Source organism: Tachypleus tridentatus, unplaced genomic scaffold (assembly GCF_004210375.1).
Source record: "Tachypleus tridentatus isolate NWPU-2018 unplaced genomic scaffold, ASM421037v1 Hic_cluster_2, whole genome shotgun sequence".
Lineage (NCBI taxonomy): Eukaryota > Metazoa > Arthropoda > Merostomata > Xiphosura > Limulidae > Tachypleus > Tachypleus tridentatus.
The window spans coordinates 44,696,739-44,713,563 of record NW_027467782.1 but is presented as its reverse complement, the minus strand read 5'-3'; the positions used below and the strand labels follow the sequence as shown (position 1 = coordinate 44,713,563).

General features: G+C 38.3%; 1 long non-coding RNA gene across 1 annotated transcript; it reads right to left on the bottom strand.

Annotated features, from left to right (window-relative positions):
- Positions 1–14,143: 14,143 nt before the first annotated feature.
- Positions 14,144–16,549, bottom strand: LOC143242493 (uncharacterized). The gene is made up of 3 exons (XR_013022819.1): positions 16,462–16,549; positions 15,770–15,839; positions 14,144–14,418 (listed from the first exon to the last, which is right to left on the bottom strand). It is a non-coding gene; the product is annotated as an uncharacterized LOC143242493 (long non-coding RNA).
- Positions 16,550–16,825: the final 276 nt, after the last annotated feature.

Here is a 16,825-nt window from a genome sequence, read left to right as displayed (position 1 = left end):
TATGAGCTGGTAATTTGTGTTTAGTATGTGGAACTTGTTGGTTCAAGTAATTAGGAAGCTTTCATTGTAACTTAATACTGTGATGTGTGTTGTATTTTTGTTCATTTTCATCTTACACACAAATACTTTTTTCTAGCAATAAGAGCATGGAAAGAAAACTAACAATGAACAGTAGAGCCATAGCAACACATGTAAACCTCTGTAATGAATGTTTTTGAATTACACGTACACTGCTGGTCAAAATCTTAAGACCTATGAACATAAAGAAAAAATATGCATTTTGCGTTGTTAGACTCAACCACTTATTTGAGTAGAGCTTCGAAAGATGAAAATAAGTAAAGGGAAAATAAAACTAAAAACCATTTTAAGCATTTATTAGGGAAAATGTGAACACTATGAAATAAGCCTAAATACTAGCTGGTCAAATGTTTAAGACCAAACCAAAAAGAAGTCCTAAACAGGAGAGGAAATGCCCAACAAGAGGTCTCAGTAGTGAGTTGCACGGCCGTCATTGCGAAAAACTGCAAACATTCGCTTTGGCATGGTCGATGTAAGCGTTTGCAGAAAGCTGGCTGAAATGTTATTCCAAATAGTGAAGATGGCTTCACGAAGGTCATGCACTGTTTGCAACTGACGTCCATTTCTACAGACTTCCCTTGCCATCCACCCCCAAACATTTTGAATGGGGTTCAGTTCGAGTGAACACGTTGGATGGTCCAAAAGAATCACGTTATTCGCCACGAATTTTGTATCATCAGAGAACAAAACCTTCGTCCACTTTTCTACGTCTCATGTTTGGTGCTTTTCAGCAAAGTTTAACCGAGCTGTTTCATGGTGTGGAAGGAGGCGTGGCCTTTGGATACGTTTACGGTTTTCAAAGCCCTTCTCTCGTAGATGCCGTCTTATTGTTTTTGAGCTGCATTCTGCGTCCGTAAGGTCTTTAATCTGATTCAACGATCGGCTGGTGTCTTGCCGTACAACCCGTCGAATCCTCCTGCTCAACGCCGGCGAAACTTTCTTGGGCCGACCACTTGAAATTATAGTTCCGTATTCCTCAGGGTCTTTTAAGAAATTTGCAACAGCAGTTTTACTACGCCCAATTTCACCAGCGATGGCACGTTGAGAGAGAACTTGCTTTTGCAGCTCGACAATTCTGCCACGTTCAAACTCTGTCAACTTTTTAGGCTTTGCCATGTTTTTACCAAATGTAACGCAGGAGATGTCAGTGTGAGATGTTGACAACGCTAATGCTTGAACACAAATGACTTAAGTTTCGTTACCTGTTTACTCTTTAACGCTTCGTTTCAGTGTGGTCTTAAACTTTTGACCAGCTAGTATTTAGGCTTATTTCATAGTGTTCACATTTTCCCTATTAAATACTAAAAAGGTTTTTTTTTTCCCTTTTCTTATTTTTATCTTTCGAAGCTCTACCTAAATAAGTGGTTGAGTCTAACAACGCAAAATGCATTTTTGTTATTTTCATTGGCCTTAAGATTTTGGCCAGCAGTGTATGTGTATAGAAACTTTGAAACATGATCGAGTAATTCATGAATATTTCAACTGTCTTTATGTGATGACATGTGAGGTGAATTTGGTTAAAGGTGTTCATTCTCCAAACAACAAACTAAAATAGAATTTATTTGTTGTATTTATTTTAACCACAGTCAGTTCAGCTGATCGTCGCCTCATAATGTCCTCAAGGAGAAAAAAGTGAACGTAGTCGGCGATGTGTTTCGATCCTACAACATCAGACTTTAAGTATACAACGTTGATCTAAATATTTTCCTCAATTATTATAGATGTAACACAAAACAACCATAAACTCGTTAGAATATACGTTTTGTACAGGTTGTATAGTTCATTTTTTTCTGTCCCGAAGCAGGTAGATATTTTGTTTGTTTGATTTTTGAATTTCGTTGAAAAATACAGGAGGGCTGTCTGCACTAGCCTTCCCTCATTTAGTAGTATGAGACTAGAAGAAAGGCAAGTAGTCTTCACTACCCAGCGCCAGTTCTTGGGTCACACTTTTATAAATGAATAGTGGGATTAACCGTCTTATTATAACGGATCCACGACGAGCATGCTTGGTGTGACCTGTATTACACTCAGATTACCTCATGACCATACTGTGCCGGTAGACATACACTTCGTCAACAGTAACGAGATACTTCTCTTTCTTACATGACAGAATGCTTGGTGTGACCTGTATTACACTCAGATTACCTCATGACCATACTGTGCCGGTAGACATACACTTCGTCAACAGTAACGAGATACTTCTCTTTCTTACATGACAGAATGCTTGGTGTGACCTGTATTACACTCAGATTACCTCATGACCATACTGTGCCGGTAGACATACACTTCGTCAACAGTAACGAGATACTTCTCTTTCTTACATGACAGAATGCTTGGTGTGACCTGTATTACACTCAGATTACCTCATGACCATACTGTGCCGGTAGACATACACTTCGTCAACAGTAACGAGATACTTCTCTTTCTTACATGGCAGAATGCTTGGTGTGACCTGTATTACACTCAGATTACCTCATGACCATACTGTGCCGGTAGACATACACTTCGTCAACAGTAACGAGATACTTCTCTTTCTTACATGGCAGCATGCTTGGTGTGACCTGTATTACACTCAGATTACCTCATGACCATACTGTGCCGGTAGACATACACTTCGTCAACAGTAACGAGATACTTCTCTTTCTTACATGGCAGAATGCTTGGTGTGACCTGTATTACACTCAGATTACCTCATGACCATACTGTGCCGGTAGACATACACTTCGTCAACAGTAACGAGATACTTCTCTTTCTAACATGACAGAATGCTTGGTGTGACCTGTATTACACTCAGATTACCTCATGACCATACTGTGCCGGTAGACATACACTTCGTCAACAGTAACGAGATACTTCTCTTTCTTACATGGCAGAATGCTTGGTGTGACCTGTATTACACTCAGATTACCTCATGACCATACTGTGCCGGTAGACATACACTTCGTCAACAGTAACGAGATACTTCTCTTTCTTACATGGCAGAATGCTTGGTGTGACCTGTATTACACTCAGATTACCTCATGACCATACTGTGCCGGTAGACATACACTTCGTCAACAGTAACGAGATACTTCTCTTTCTTACATGACAGAATGCTTGGTGTGACCTGTATTACACTCAGATTACCTCATGACCATACTGTGCCGGTAGACATACACTTCGTCAACAGTAACGAGATACTTCTCTTTCTTACATGACAGAATGCTTGGTGTGACCTGTATTACACTCAGATTACCTCATGACCATACTGTGCCGGTAGACATACACTTCGTCAACAGTAACGAGATACTTCTCTTTCTTACATGACAGAATGCTTGGTGTGACCTGTATTACACTCAGATTACCTCATGACCATACTGTGCCGGTAGACATACACTTCGTCAACAGTAACGAGATACTTCTCTTTCTTACATGGCAGAATGCTTGGTGTGACCTGTATTACACTCAGATTACCTCATGACCATACTGTGCCGGTAGACATACACTTCGTCAACAGTAACGAGATACTTCTCTTTCTTACATGACAGAATGCTTGGTGTGACCTGTATTACACTCAGATTACCTCATGACCATACTGTGCCGGTAGACATACACTTCGTCAACAGTAACGAGATACTTCTCTTTCTTACATGACAGAATGCTTGGTGTGACCTGTATTACACTCAGATTACCTCATGACCATACTGTGCCGGTAGACATACACTTCGTCAACAGTAACGAGATACTTCTCTTTCTTACATGACAGAATGCTTGGTGTGACCTGTATTACACTCAGATTACCTCATGACCATACTGTGCCGGTAGACATACACTTCGTCAACAGTAACGAGATACTTCTCTTTCTTACATGGCAGAATGCTTGGTGTGACCTGTATTACACTCAGATTACCTCATGACCATACTGTGCCGGTAGACATACACTTCGTCAACAGTAACGAGATACTTCTCTTTCTTACATGACAGAATGCTTGGTGTGACCTGTATTACACTCAGATTACCTCATGACCATACTGTGCCGGTAGACATACACTTCGTCAACAGTAACGAGATACTTCTCTTTCTTACATGACAGAATGCTTGGTGTGACCTGTATTACACTCAGATTACCTCATGACCATACTGTGCCGGTAGACATACACTTCGTCAACAGTAACGAGATACTTCTCTTTCTTACATGGCAGAATGCTTGGTGTGACCTGTATTACACTCAGATTACCTCATGACCATACTGTGCCGGTAGACATACACTTCGTCAACAGTAACGAGATACTTCTCTTTCTTACATGACAGAATGCTTGGTGTGACCTGTATTACACTCAGATTACCTCATGACCATACTGTGCCGGTAGACATACACTTCGTCAACAGTAACGAGATACTTCTCTTTCTTACATGACAGAATGCTTGGTGTGACCTGTATTACACTCAGATTACCTCATGACCATACTGTGCCGGTAGACATACACTTCGTCAACAGTAACGAGATACTTCTCTTTCTTACATGGCAGAATGCTTGGTGTGACCTGTATTACACTCAGATTACCTCATGACCATACTGTGCCGGTAGACATACACTTCGTCAACAGTAACGAGATACTTCTCTTTCTTACATGGCAGAATGCTTGGTGTGACCTGTATTACACTCAGATTACCTCATGACCATACTGTGCCGGTAGACATACACTTCGTCAACAGTAACGAGATACTTCTCTTTCTTACATGACAGAATGCTTGGTGTGACCTGTATTACACTCAGATTACCTCATGACCATACTGTGCCGGTAGACATACACTTCGTCAACAGTAACGAGATACTTCTCTTTCTTACATGACAGAATGCTTGGTGTGACCTGTATTACACTCAGATTACCTCATGACCATACTGTGCCGGTAGACATACACTTCGTCAACAGTAACGAGATACTTCTCTTTCTTACATGACAGAATGCTTGGTGTGACCTGTATTACACTCAGATTACCTCATGACCATACTGTGCCGGTAGACATACACTTCGTCAACAGTAACGAGATACTTCTCTTTCTTACATGACAGAATGCTTGGTGTGACCTGTATTACACTCAGATTACCTCATGACCATACTGTGCCGGTAGACATACACTTCGTCAACAGTAACGAGATACTTCTCTTTCTTACATGACAGAATGCTTGGTGTGACCTGTATTACACTCAGATTACCTCATGACCATACTGTGCCGGTAGACATACACTTCGTCAACAGTAACGAGATACTTCTCTTTCTTACATGACAGAATGCTTGGTGTGACCTGTATTACACTCAGATTACCTCATGACCATACTGTGCCGGTAGACATACACTTCGTCAACAGTAACGAGATACTTCTCTTTCTTACATGACAGAATGCTTGGTGTGACCTGTATTACACTCAGATTACCTCATGACCATACTGTGCCGGTAGACATACACTTCGTCAACAGTAACGAGATACTTCTCTTTCTTACATGACAGAATGCTTGGTGTGACCTGTATTACACTCAGATTACCTCATGACCATACTGTGCCGGTAGACATACACTTCGTCAACAGTAACGAGATACTTCTCTTTCTTACATGACAGAATGCTTGGTGTGACCTGTATTACACTCAGATTACCTCATGACCATACTGTGCCGGTAGACATACACTTCGTCAACAGTAACGAGATACTTCTCTTTCTTACATGACAGAATGCTTGGTGTGACCTGTATTACACTCAGATTACCTCATGACCATACTGTGCCGGTAGACATACACTTCGTCAACAGTAACGAGATACTTCTCTTTCTTACATGACAGAATGCTTGGTGTGACCTGTATTACACTCAGATTACCTCATGACCATACTGTGCCGGTAGACATACACTTCGTCAACAGTAACGAGATACTTCTCTTTCTTACATGGCAGAATGCTTGGTGTGACCTGTATTACACTCAGATTACCTCATGACCATACTGTGCCGGTAGACATACACTTCGTCAACAGTAACGAGATACTTCTCTTTCTTACATGACAGAATGCTTGGTGTGACCTGTATTACACTCAGATTACCTCATGACCATACTGTGCCGGTAGACATACACTTCGTCAACAGTAACGAGATACTTCTCTTTCTTACATGACAGAATGCTTGGTGTGACCTGTATTACACTCAGATTACCTCATGACCATACTGTGCCGGTAGACATACACTTCGTCAACAGTAACGAGATACTTCTCTTTCTTACATGACAGAATGCTTGGTGTGACCTGTATTACACTCAGATTACCTCATGACCATACTGTGCCGGTAGACATACACTTCGTCAACAGTAACGAGATACTTCTCTTTCTTACATGGCAGAATGCTTGGTGTGACCTGTATTACACTCAGATTACCTCATGACCATACTGTGCCGGTAGACATACACTTCGTCAACAGTAACGAGATACTTCTCTTTCTTACATGACAGAATGCTTGGTGTGACCTGTATTACACTCAGATTACCTCATGACCATACTGTGCCGGTAGACATACACTTCGTCAACAGTAACGAGATACTTCTCTTTCTTACATGACAGAATGCTTGGTGTGACCTGTATTACACTCAGATTACCTCATGACCATACTGTGCCGGTAGACATACACTTCGTCAACAGTAACGAGATACTTCTCTTTCTTACATGACAGAATGCTTGGTGTGACCTGTATTACACTCAGATTACCTCATGACCATACTGTGCCGGTAGACATACACTTCGTCAACAGTAACGAGATACTTCTCTTTCTTACATGACAGAATGCTTGGTGTGACCTGTATTACACTCAGATTACCTCATGACCATACTGTGCCGGTAGACATACACTTCGTCAACAGTAACGAGATACTTCTCTTTCTTACATGACAGAATGCTTGGTGTGACCTGTATTACACTCAGATTACCTCATGACCATACTGTGCCGGTAGACATACACTTCGTCAACAGTAACGAGATACTTCTCTTTCTTACATGGCAGAATGCTTGGTGTGACCTGTATTACACTCAGATTACCTCATGACCATACTGTGCCGGTAGACATACACTTCGTCAACAGTAACGAGATACTTCTCTTTCTTACATGACAGAATGCTTGGTGTGACCTGTATTACACTCAGATTACCTCATGACCATACTGTGCCGGTAGACATACACTTCGTCAACAGTAACGAGATACTTCTCTTTCTTACATGACAGAATGCTTGGTGTGACCTGTATTACACTCAGATTACCTCATGACCATACTGTGCCGGTAGACATACACTTCGTCAACAGTAACGAGATACTTCTCTTTCTTACATGACAGAATGCTTGGTGTGACCTGTATTACACTCAGATTACCTCATGACCATACTGTACCGGTAGACATACACTTCGTCAACAGTAACGAGATACTTCTCTTTCTTACATGACAGAATGCTTGGTGTGACCTGTATTACACTCAGATTACCTCATGACCATACTGTGCCGGTAGACATACACTTCGTCAACAGTAACGAGATACTTCTCTTTCTTACATGACAGAATGCTTGGTGTGACCTGTATTACACTCAGATTACCTCATGACCATACTGTGCCGGTAGACATACACTTCGTCAACAGTAACGAGATACTTCTCTTTCTTACATGACAGAATGCTTGGTGTGACCTGTATTACACTCAGATTACCTCATGACCATACTGTGCCGGTAGACATACACTTCGTCAACAGTAACGAGATACTTCTCTTTCTTACATGACAGAATGCTTGGTGTGACCTGTATTACACTCAGATTACCTCATGACCATACTGTGCCGGTAGACATACACTTCGTCAACAGTAACGAGATACTTCTCTTTCTTACATGACAGAATGCTTGGTGTGACCTGTATTACACTCAGATTACCTCATGACCATACTGTACCGGTAGACATACACTTCGTCAACAGTAACGAGATACTTCTCTTTCTTACATGGCAGAATGCTTGGTGTGACCTGTATTACACTCAGATTACCTCATGACCATACTGTGCCGGTAGACATACACTTCGTCAACAGTAACGAGATACTTCTCTTTCTTACATGGCAGAATGCTTGGTGTGACCTGTATTACACTCAGATTACCTCATGACCATACTGTGCCGGTAGACATACACTTCGTCAACAGTAACGAGATACTTCTCTTTCTTACATGACAGAATGCTTGGTGTGACCTGTATTACACTCAGATTACCTCATGACCATACTGTGCCGGTAGACATACACTTCGTCAACAGTAACGAGATACTTCTCTTTCTTACATGACAGAATGCTTGGTGTGACCTGTATTACACTCAGATTACCTCATGACCATACTGTGCCGGTAGACATACACTTCGTCAACAGTAACGAGATACTTCTCTTTCTTACATGACAGAATGCTTGGTGTGACCTGTATTACACTCAGATTACCTCATGACCATACTGTGCCGGTAGACATACACTTCGTCAACAGTAACGAGATACTTCTCTTTCTTACATGACAGAATGCTTGGTGTGACCTGTATTACACTCAGATTACCTCATGACCATACTGTGCCGGTAGACATACACTTCGTCAACAGTAACGAGATACTTCTCTTTCTTACATGACAGAATGCTTGGTGTGACCTGTATTACACTCAGATTACCTCATGACCATACTGTGCCGGTAGACATACACTTCGTCAACAGTAACGAGATACTTCTCTTTCTTACATGACAGAATGCTTGGTGTGACCTGTATTACACTCAGATTACCTCATGACCATACTGTGCCGGTAGACATACACTTCGTCAACAGTAACGAGATACTTCTCTTTCTTACATGGCAGAATGCTTGGTGTGACCTGTATTACACTCAGATTACCTCATGACCATACTGTGCCGGTAGACATACACTTCGTCAACAGTAACGAGATACTTCTCTTTCTTACATGGCAGAATGCTTGGTGTGACCTGTATTACACTCAGATTACCTCATGACCATACTGTGCCGGTAGACATACACTTCGTCAACAGTAACGAGATACTTCTCTTTCTTACATGGCAGAATGCTTGGTGTGACCTGTATTACACTCAGATTACCTCATGACCATACTGTGCCGGTAGACATACACTTCGTCAACAGTAACGAGATACTTCTCTTTCTTACATGACAGAATGCTTGGTGTGACCTGTATTACACTCAGATTACCTCATGACCATACTGTGCCGGTAGACATACACTTCGTCAACAGTAACGAGATACTTCTCTTTCTTACATGACAGAATGCTTGGTGTGACCTGTATTACACTCAGATTACCTCATGACCATACTGTGCCGGTAGACATACACTTCGTCAACAGTAACGAGATACTTCTCTTTCTTACATGACAGAATGCTTGGTGTGACCTGTATTACACTCAGATTACCTCATGACCATACTGTGCCGGTAGACATACACTTCGTCAACAGTAACGAGATACTTCTCTTTCTTACATGGCAGAATGCTTGGTGTGACCTGTATTACACTCAGATTACCTCATGACCATACTGTGCCGGTAGACATACACTTCGTCAACAGTAACGAGATACTTCTCTTTCTTACATGGCAGCATGCTTGGTGTGACCTGTATTACACTCAGATTACCTCATGACCATACTGTGCCGGTAGACATACACTTCGTCAACAGTAACGAGATACTTCTCTTTCTTACATGGCAGAATGCTTGGTGTGACCTGTATTACACTCAGATTACCTCATGACCATACTGTGCCGGTAGACATACACTTCGTCAACAGTAACGAGATACTTCTCTTTCTTACATGACAGAATGCTTGGTGTGACCTGTATTACACTCAGATTACCTCATGACCATACTGTGCCGGTAGACATACACTTCGTCAACAGTAACGAGATACTTCTCTTTCTTACATGACAGAATGCTTGGTGTGACCTGTATTACACTCAGATTACCTCATGACCATACTGTGCCGGTAGACATACACTTCGTCAACAGTAACGAGATACTTCTCTTTCTTACATGACAGAATGCTTGGTGTGACCTGTATTACACTCAGATTACCTCATGACCATACTGTGCCGGTAGACATACACTTCGTCAACAGTAACGAGATACTTCTCTTTCTTACATGACAGAATGCTTGGTGTGACCTGTATTACACTCAGATTACCTCATGACCATACTGTGCCGGTAGACATACACTTCGTCAACAGTAACGAGATACTTCTCTTTCTTACATGACAGAATGCTTGGTGTGACCTGTATTACACTCAGATTACCTCATGACCATACTGTGCCGGTAGACATACACTTCGTCAACAGTAACGAGATACTTCTCTTTCTTACATGACAGAATGCTTGGTGTGACCTGTATTACACTCAGATTACCTCATGACCATACTGTGCCGGTAGACATACACTTCGTCAACAGTAACGAGATACTTCTCTTTCTTACATGGCAGAATGCTTGGTGTGACCTGTATTACACTCAGATTACCTCATGACCATACTGTGCCGGTAGACATACACTTCGTCAACAGTAACGAGATACTTCTCTTTCTTACATGGCAGAATGCTTGGTGTGACCTGTATTACACTCAGATTACCTCATGACCATACTGTGCCGGTAGACATACACTTCGTCAACAGTAACGAGATACTTCTCTTTCTTACATGACAGAATGCTTGGTGTGACCTGTATTACACTCAGATTACCTCATGACCATACTGTGCCGGTAGACATACACTTCGTCAACAGTAACGAGATACTTCTCTTTCTTACATGACAGAATGCTTGGTGTGACCTGTATTACACTCAGATTACCTCATGACCATACTGTGCCGGTAGACATACACTTCGTCAACAGTAACGAGATACTTCTCTTTCTTACATGACAGAATGCTTGGTGTGACCTGTATTACACTCAGATTACCTCATGACCATACTGTGCCGGTAGACATACACTTCGTCAACAGTAACGAGATACTTCTCTTTCTTACATGGCAGAATGCTTGGTGTGACCTGTATTACACTCAGATTACCTCATGACCATACTGTGCCGGTAGACATACACTTCGTCAACAGTAACGAGATACTTCTCTTTCTTACATGACAGAATGCTTGGTGTGACCTGTATTACACTCAGATTACCTCATGACCATACTGTGCCGGTAGACATACACTTCGTCAACAGTAACGAGATACTTCTCTTTCTTACATGACAGAATGCTTGGTGTGACCTGTATTACACTCAGATTACCTCATGACCATACTGTACCGGTAGACATACACTTCGTCAACAGTAACGAGATACTTCTCTTTCTTACATGGCAGCATGCTTGGTGTGACCTGTATTACACTCAGATTACCTCATGACCATACTGTGCCGGTAGACATACACTTCGTCAACAGTAACGAGATACTTCTCTTTCTTACATGGCAGAATGCTTGGTGTGACCTGTATTACACTCAGATTACCTCATGACCATACTGTGCCGGTAGACATACACTTCGTCAACAGTAACGAGATACTTCTCTTTCTTACATGGCAGAATGCTTGGTGTGACCTGTATTACACTCAGATTACCTCATGACCATACTGTGCCGGTAGACATACACTTCGTCAACAGTAACGAGATACTTCTCTTTCTTACATGGCAGAATGCTTGGTGTGACCTGTATTACACTCAGATTACCTCATGACCATACTGTGCCGGTAGACATACACTTCGTCAACAGTAACGAGATACTTCTCTTTCTCACATGGCAGAAGACGTTTGAACCGATGAACTTACTCAGATATTAAGAAATTTTCTTGTTCTGAGGTTGTCAGAGAACCGAGTTTTGCTCGTGTTTTGTGAAAATGGAAAACAAAAATATTTTGATGGGTACAGTAACATCGATGTTTGTGTGGATTATTTGAAGATTTATAAAAACAAATAAGATTGTAATATTTGTTGATTTGTTGGTTCTGAGTCGTAAAACTAGCAGACAACACAGCAACAGCGCACGTGAGAAAACACCACGAGCCAGTAGATCTAGTTCTAATGCCCTCTCCTGGAAATCGAATTCTCCGTCCCAGAAAAGATGATCACAACAAAGATCGATTTAATTGAAGTTATACACGACAATACATAGGTTGTTAACAATATAACGTGATAAGAACATATTTAACATTAACAATATTTGATAGAACTATTGAACATATAGTATAATGTCTGTCTGCTGATAAAATTATGTAAAATATAAATTGGTTTGCACATGAAGCGTAATATTTTAATGGTATATATTATAAGTGTTTCACAGAGAGCGCTAGTGTAGACAATTACTGATAGTGTATAACAACATCTACTAAATCTTCAGCACTACAAAGTGTATCAAATATTATTTATTTTTGATTAATAGTTTAACAATAAAATACATCAGAATATTAACAACAAACTATAATGATTTAAGATAAATAAGCAACACTAGTTTATATGTGACTAAATAATAACATTAATTTTAAACATCTTAGTATCAGACATTTTTACTGCGTAAGACATTCAATACAATGAAAAACACATTTTCCATTATTTACCAATAATTGAAGTTCAAGGTTCATCTTTATTGACAGTTCAACTATATATGTTTTAAAATAGACTCCTAACCTTAAAGTGTCTCGTTACTTAATAAAGTAGATATATTGTCTGTGGTTAATCACTACACTCTAATTAACACTGCTATTTATTATTCATCATTAGTTACATAAAATAAGATACTAAACGACTTTCTATTCTTTGTAATTTATATTTTGTTTATAGTATCAACTTTTCAACTGTATAGGATTCTAAATAGACTAACATCAGAAAAACACATCGTTATATCACAGTGTAAGAATATGTTTTGTATGTAATAACTGGTGCATAATAATACTGTAGATACTTCTGTATGAGAGATGTTTAATTAAATACCAGATGACTTCCTGTACTTGTTTGTTTGGTTTGTTTTGGAAATAAGCACAATGTTATACAATGGGCTACCTGTGCTATGCCCACCATGGGTATCGAATCCCGGTTTTAAGCGGTGCTTTTTGTACTTTAACACATTGGTTTTATTTCATGTTCCGGCATTAAGATAATCACATGTAACTTGCTGTATAACCAAACTCAGAAACTTATTATCCGTATAATAATAACACATTAAACTTGCTACCCATTATAAGACATTACACTGTATTTGGTTCAGTAAATGAAAACTCACAAATCCTTTAAAATGTACTATTTCACACTTATGTATGTCGAATTATATACATGTGGTCAGTGTCTGAAGAAACGTTTCCATGTGTAAACTATTTTCAGTTCCTACTCTAGGTCCTCCAGCGACAAACTCCAAACAACAACGTTTGTTAAAATCTGTTGGTTTTGTAAATACTTTATTAACTTCTAGAATCTACCATGTAAGCGTGGAAAGTTATCAGTGTTACGTTAAGTATTGTTCTTCAATCGCTCTCTTCCCAGTGCTAAGGAATTCAACATCAGCTTTAGTGTTTCTTCACATGATATGAATTGTTTTTTGTCTTCATCCAAACCTTTTTCATTCACAAGTCGTTAAGTGTTGCTATTGTCGTTAAGAATAAACGATGGGTTCAATACACACGTTTTACTTCTACTATTTGTTTAATTCATGAAACTAAATTCTAAAACAGCTAACCCATCGTCTTCACATAGTCTCCTATGGCACAGCGGTAAGTTTATGTAGTTACAACGTTCAAATGCGGTGTATTATTCACAAGTGAACAAAGCAGATAGACCAGTGTGGCTTTGTTCTTATAAAAAAAACAACATATTTATATTTCGAAACATGTTTTTAAATATTTTATTGGCAACTACTTGGTTAAAAGCTTAAAAGTCACTTAACTTCAGTTGAGAAACTGATAACATCGAAATCTTATGAAGTTAAAATTCAAGTTTCGATCCTTGGTGTGGTCATAACTAAAATACACATGTGTCAGTTTTGAACTTAATAACAAACAAACACAATAATTATTTTTATTATATATTTTTATTGACAACAAAATTTCATATGGATACTAAAGTATCCTCAGAATATATCGCTTCCTTCTTCACTTTAAACCATATGCTTCCTGCAATTCAAATTCCAAAACGTCTACTTCCAAATATACCTATAGCTCCACCTCCACCAAGTGCACCTAGAAATCCACCTCCAGCTCCATGACCATTAGGACAACAATATGAAGGAGGAACATCACAGTGAACAAAATTTGTTGGACATGCGATGCCATTTCGGAAATTCCCCACTAGTTCAGGTAGTAAACAAAGTGACGTCATTAGAATATATATCGCCTGTAATATTTTATAATGATTTTTAAATCGTCACTGTTTATCTACTTGTGAAGCCTAGCTAATAAACATTATATTCATGAAACTATTAAAATTACGTCAATACCAAGATCAACCGTTGATGTTACAGAACACGTCACAAAAAATAGTCATCTTTAACAGTTACGTTAATTTGACTAGTTTGTCAGTAAAAATCTATTATTATTAATGTATAAACCAATCTACTTTCTTGTTTCCAGAACAGTATCTTATATCAAATTTCAACTTTCCGTTGCGTCACTAAAAGTACATAAAATTTCTCTATAAAAACACATTAAAGTGATTCTCCGTTGGTTAGCTTGCACATTAAATACCGTATTTTACGCTTTAGTTAGAGGCTACATCGTGGAAGACGAACCCTAATTTGTGACAGAATTCTAATAAAAAATTGACTTTATAACTAACACTTTAATATATCCTTGATTTTCTTCAATTTACTGAGTAAAGACATAATATATTCCACAGTATATCGACAATATTAGTTCAATTGTTTTATACTACTGAAGATACTTGTAGTTAGTAAGTAGTGACATTATGATCTGTATGAGAGGCCGATTTGAGTAGATCCCAAGCTAACCTCTTGTCTTAACCCATCACTCTTATCTTGGGACACTCATGGGGGATTTTAAGATTTTTTAAAGAAAATATGTGCGTATTACATTGTATAGAATACGGTATATTGTTCTCAATGCTGTGGATTGTATGTCATAAAAAAAAAAGACCACAGCACAAGACCAATCATATAAACAGCTGTCGTATTAATGTAATTAGTATTTTATACACTCGTTAATTTACAACAAACGTATATGAAACAGTTATCTGTTATATTATTGTCTATATTACTTACTTTCAGTTTGATATTCAGTTGTAGCAACAAATGCAATTTAAATTAAAATATTTACTTCAAAAGTTATAAGAACAAATTTTATAAAAATGCATGGTTGTGTCACCCTGCGTTGCTGTTTTACACATGTAATCATTTTGAAATAATTTAATTTCTCACTTTAAATTGCTGTGAAATATATAGTCGTCAAGAGAAGTATTATTTATTACATTCTTTCATTATAGACAATATTCGAATGTTTGGATACACGTCGTTGTTATAAACTTACTTTCATTAAATATTATGTTACATTCCGTTTATAAGAAGAAATAAACATTGTGGCAGTTTCTTAAACGATAAAGACAAACGTAACTTATAATTGATATTTCTATCATACCATTTAAACTTTTTGTATGAATTTGGTGTCAAAGAATTCATACTCTCACCTGGAGTTGATTCCAACAGTGTTGTAAACATCAAAAGTATAATAATTGTTGTAGTCTTCATTTCTCTGATCTGTTAAAATCAGTATTAATGTGGTTAGTGAAATGTGACTTTTAACAAAGCCTAAAATAAAAGATCGACACTTAGTACAGCACATGAATTCTATATCTTACTAGCTCCAGATATATGATAACAGAGGTAGTTTTTATAAACGGAAGTAGAGAGTTACAGAAGAAACAAGTTCCCGATTTATCACAGGAACACTGAAACCATTACAATAACTGGACAACATCTAATGAAAGATTTCTATATGATAAAAATTACATTTTGTAAATACCGTTTAACAACAAAAATAATTTTATATCGATTTTTTTCTTTTCTTGGAGGTTTCTCGAACTTAATAAAACATGAAAGTAAAAACTTCTTTATTAAAGAAAGTTTATATCTAAGAACAATACCAGATCGATCAACCAAAACACACAGAATTAAAGTTTAACAATGAATAGAAAAACGTTGAAGTTATCATGCCTGTGTTAAAATATCGACTTTTGAAATGAAAACAAAATATTAGTTTGTGTTAACATGATAAAAATAATTATTCAAATAAGTACTTAAGATCTGTACTTTGTTTAATATTCATTATAATTACTATTATAAAGAAATACTCTCAAACAAGATATAAAAATTATATTACCAAGGAGTGTTCAATTATTAGGTACTTCAACTACGTGTTATCAAAGTGTAAATATACAGTTAGACTAGGGTCCTGATACTCAGCTTATATAGTCGTATTTTTAATGAGATGCACAGTTCTGAGAACATCACAACCAATCAGAATGATTCCAGTAACAGTTGACGTCAAGAATATATTACAATATTATAGAAACATGTAGAGAGACAGATTGAGGCAATAGGAAACAGTGAGTGATTATTTGTTATTTACATAAGTGGCTGCTAAAGTGGCTCATGTAGTGGTGGAAAGACTAAAACTGTAAGTGGTAATGAAGTTGTGTGATTGGGGTAGAATGGATAGTAACATGTAAGTAGTGGAAAACAAT